At 34.3% G+C, this 5000-nt stretch overlaps 1 protein-coding gene across 4 annotated transcripts in view; it reads right to left on the bottom strand.

Annotated features, from left to right (window-relative positions):
* Positions 1 to 5000, bottom strand: part of LOC143035153 (solute carrier organic anion transporter family member 74D-like) — a 24387-nt gene that overhangs the window by 17220 nt on the left and 2167 nt on the right. The window contains exon 1 of one of the 4 annotated variants that reach the window (XM_076201782.1): positions 4766 to 5000. This exon is cut by the window's right edge and continues 238 nt beyond it. The exons of 2 other annotated variants lie outside the window; for them this stretch is intronic. The gene's annotated coding sequence lies outside the window, so the exon portion shown is untranslated. The remainder of the gene's footprint in view (positions 1 to 4765) is intronic. One more of the 4 variants, XM_076201784.1, reaches the window with a different exon arrangement.

The following is a 5000-nucleotide window of genomic DNA, read 5'->3' as shown; positions in this document are numbered from 1 at the left end:
CCCTAGACAATGTCCTCTTAAAAGCAGGTATTAAGATAACTAGAACATCAGGTAGCAAAGTGGGACATTTGGTGACGTGTAATTATAATAACCATACCAGTGAAAATAGTATTGTATAGAAAATAACTTAAAAAATTACCCATCTTCATATTTTGGGGAAACAGGTCGTAGATTAGAAAAAAATGTTATACGAACACAAAAATGATGTAAAAACCCACAGGTTTTCAAATTGTGGAATAAGACACTAAATACACATGACCACCTTCCGGACTGGGACAATACAAATGTAATAAATAAAGGTTCAACGAAGAAATTAAGAAACACAATAGAAGCAGCTTATATCAATGTTAATAATAACATCAACCATAGAGAAGGTTTTATATGCTTGGCGAAGAAAACAAACAAGACAAATGTTCTGAGCACGACGACCTTTCCTAGGTACCCTGTGGGATGACATGACTATGACGGCTTCGGCAAAACAACTGTTTTAAAACATCAGATTAGGTTAAAACCAGGAACACAACCTATTTACATAACCGCCTACAGAGTTCCTCACTCTAAATTAGCAATAGTAGATAAACTGATCACTAAAATGTTATCGCAGGATATTATTGAACATAGTAAAAGTGAGTGAAACTTTCCTTTGATTCTAGTGCTAAAATCAGATGGTACTATGCGTCCAGGTATTGATTATAGGGAATTAAATAAGCACACCATACGTGACAAGCTACCATTACCAGTGATAGGGGACATTCTTCGAAGTTTGGGAACTGAGAATAGATATTTTAGCACTATAGATATCAAATCTGCTTTTTGGCAAATAGAGTTGCATGAAGACTCACAAGAGTTTACAGCATTTTCTACTCCAACGGGACATTATGAGTTCAAACGAATGCCATTTGGGTTATATCATAGTCCATTAACTTACATGGGATTAATTAATACAATTCTAGATGGGTTGTTAGGAAATACTGCCAGTGTATTTCTAGATGATATTTCAATAGTTTCCCGGACAGCGGTTGAGCACTTTAAGGTATTAGATTTGATATTCTCAAGACTAATTGAAACAAGATTGAAAGTGAAACTTGAAAAATGTAAGTTCATGCAGAACAGCGTTATTTATTTGGGACATAAGATAGACAGACATGGACTTAGTACAGTGAATTCAAAGGTTGAAGCAGTAAGGAATTTTCCAGTTTCAAACAATATAGAAAAAGTTAGAAGTTTCTTGGGATTGACAGGATATTATAGAAAATTTATTCAACGATATGCTGACATTGCTAATCCATTAAGTTCTTTGTTGAGGAAGGACTCAAAGTTCATGTGGGGACCTGCACAACAGCAAGCTTTTGACAAGTTGAAAGATAAACTCACGAGTTCTCCAATTTTAATATTTCCAGACTATGATAAAGAATTAATTCTTTGCACTGATGCATCTGACATAGGATTAGGAGGAATACTTATGCAAGAGAGAAATGGAACTTTGAAACCAATAGCTTACACATCAAGACTTTGTAATAGCGCAGAGAGAAACTACTCTATAACAGAAAGAGAAACATTAGCAGTGATATATTCATTAGAAAGTTTTAGAGATATGATATCCAATCAGAGTGTGGACTGATCATACAGCTATTCAGAACTTATTTAAGCATAAGAATCTTAGGGGCAGACTTGCTAGATGGTTTGAGGTACTTCAGTGCTATGAAGTTAGATTTGAATATATTCCAGGTAGAAAGAATGTTGCAGCAGATGCACTTTCTAGAAACATTGGCCAACCAATGACAGGGTTGATTAATTTTGTTTGTAGTATAGAGGAGTTAGTGACCTTAGATGAAGAAATGCTAATAAGAGAACAGAGGGATGATAAGACATGTGGCTCATTAGTCAAGTATTTGATGAACCCAAGAGGAAATCCTCCAAAACTACCTAAGGGGTATAAGATAGAGGAATTTCATTTGACTAATGGACTTTTGTATAGATATTTCTAGAGGTCCAGTAAATCAGTTGGTAATACCACAAACTCTTATAAAATGCATATTGAAGTTACTTCATGATAGTGATTGCAGTTCACATCCAGGGAAGGATAAAACATAGACAAGCACAACTTAAATACTTCTGGCCAGGTAAGAATATATATATGATTATATAAAAAACATTTTTGAAATGTGTTAAGGTGAAAGGAAATACACCAAAACCTGCTCCTATGTTTACCTATCCCATTCCATAGAAACCTTGGGAAAGAGTTCACATAGATACATTGGAGTTACCTATGTCTGAGAATGGATGTAATATGTATTTGTTGCTATTGATTATTTTTCAAGATTTTGTGTTTCACAACCCATTCTAGATAAGAAAGCTGAAACTATTGCTTCAGTAATCTATGATCAGATAATTTGTAATTTTACTGCACCTAAGATATTAGTTTCAGATAATGGAACTGAATTTAATAACAAAACCTTGGAAGATTTAGTAATTTATTTAAAATAAAGAAAGTAAACATTCTAGTAAATCATCCACAAAATAATGGAATTGTAGAGAGGTTAAATAAGAAAATTATTACATGTCTTAGAAATATGATAAGTCCTCATAGTACAACTTGGGATACTTGGGTTCCTTGTGTTAAATGTACTCTGAACAACCAAATTAACATAGCAACAGGTGAAACACCTCATTTTATTATTTTTGGGGAAGACAAAACTCTTCCATATGAAATCTTGACTGCAGAGTAGAAACCTGTATGTAATATAGATGGTTATATCTCAAATATGAAAAATACTTTTCAAAGTATTCACCAAAGAGTTAGAGAACATATGCAGGTGTATTCACAAGAGATGAAAAAGCAAAAACACAGAATAGCACATGAACTTTCACCAAGGTATTCAGGTCCAAATAGGGTAATTGATTCTGTAGGTGGAAATAGATACAATCTCTTACACTTAGAAAATAGAAAGAATTGATAGGCCATTTAGATGATATGAAGAAGGTTAAATTGCAGTATTGTGAAAATGACTGTTGTGATACCCTATGTATCAATTTTAATGGACCAGACGATTATAGGAAATATTTCGATAAAATTCTATGTGAATTGAATATTAATCTTGATGTATTTTACAGATAGTATCAATTTGACCAAATGTATGTACTTGGGATGGGAGACCTAAACTACTGGAACTTGGTGCCCAGCTGGGATGTGAAGACCTTGGATCTGCTGTGCTAAGAGTTGGAATCTTGCCAATACAAGGACAATTCATTTAAGTATAGATAAAAGTATTTTGTGAAGCATTAAGCGTGTGTCTTAAAAAGATCAAAAAGAGACACTTTACAATAGTTTTGTGACTTTTGTTGCATATTAGCTATCTCAACATCTTTGAAAAGATGATGAAACATTCTCCATTAAGATCAAATGTTCTTAGTCAAAGTAGTGAGTTTTACAAATTTGTTTGAATTTGTAATTTTATTTGTGTTACAAATTATTTTGATTTGTGCATTATTATTTTGACATGCATGTTATTCACAATTATTCTGCTTGAATTATTACTTACTTTATGCATTTTGATATGTATATGTTTGACATATTTTTCTGATACTATATTACCAGTTTATGTAAGGGTAGATTAGCTTCTTATATATGTGGTCAACGAATGGACCAGACTTAGTAACCATGAAGTGAGATCTGAAACTATTAGTTGTTTTAAGAAACGGTTATACAACTTTATGGATGGTGAAGAAGGAACATAAGAAGAAGGAACACAAGAAGAAGGAACGCAAGAAGAAGGAACACAAGAAGAAGGAACACAAGAAGAAGAAACTCAAGAAGAAGGAACATAAGGAAAAGGAACGTAAGAAGAAGGAACACGAGAAGAAGGAACACAAGAAGAAGGAACAGAAGAAGAAGGAACTCAAGAAGAAGGAACAGAAGAAGAAGGAACAAAAGAAGAAGGAACACAAAAAGAAGGAACACAAGATGAAGGAACACAAGAAGAAGGAACACAAGAAGAAGGAACACTAGAAGAAGGAACATAAGAACGAACACAAAAAGAAAGAACATAGGAAGAAGAAACACAAGAAGAAGGAACTGAAGGAGAAGGAACACAGGAAGAAGGAACATAAGAAGAAGGAACACAGGGAGAAGGAACACAAGAAGAATGAACACAAGAATGAACACAAGTTGAAGGAACACAAAAAGAAACACATACAGTACACACACACACACACATACACATACTTCTGGGGCGAAAGAGGTAAACTCGCCCTAATCAAAAACTGTCTTGAACTCTTTTGCAACCAAATGGGAACTCTAAACATGAGCGAAAGAGCCTGACGGTAGCCAGAATTGAATGATAAGTGCCCTCTTGTCCACTGCAGATGAAGCTGATTGAGGTAGATTGAACATCCTACCAAAGAGGTACTGCAGAGCTGAAAGCAATAGTCTGACGCTAGTAAGAACAGAAGGGGGCTAGTGAAAATTAACTTGATTTTTTATTCCTCAGAGATGGAGCCAGAAAAGTGAATGAAATATCCAGGTAGCGGTTGAGAAGACCTTTTCCTGTCGAAGGGATTACAGAGTTCAATAAAAATTCCTGACAGAAGCCAAAGTAAGGGGGTCTAAGTTGCTCCATGGTACGGATAAGCATAGTCAAGATCTTCTTTACCCACCAAAGTAATACTTGAAAACAAGAAAGGAAGAACTTGGTGGCAGATGAAATAAAATGATAACTATCTTCTTTATAGTAAGATTCTAGAACAGTGATAAAGAATCGCTTACTTTTAGTTTTAAACTGCGTTGGAAGAGAATATTCAGACGACAACACTGTTTAGTAAGAGCGAGTCTGCAGTACTGGTTCGTCTTCTTCACTCGTTTTTAGTTGGATCAGAATACGTTAAATTGTATACGTTATTGCACTTCTACAATGGCAATCCTTCAAAAGAAATAAAAGTTTATACAAACTCATTAAAAAATTCTGACTTCACCTTTACAACTGATCCGTGAAAAACTGAAA

The sequence above is a fragment of the Oratosquilla oratoria genome, chromosome 18 (assembly GCF_046742065.1).
Source record: "Oratosquilla oratoria isolate Oo_2021 chromosome 18, ASM4674206v1, whole genome shotgun sequence".
Classification (NCBI taxonomy): domain Eukaryota; kingdom Metazoa; phylum Arthropoda; class Malacostraca; order Stomatopoda; family Squillidae; genus Oratosquilla; species Oratosquilla oratoria.
Note: the sequence above shows the minus strand (reverse complement) of the source record. Positions and strands in the feature narration are given on the sequence as shown.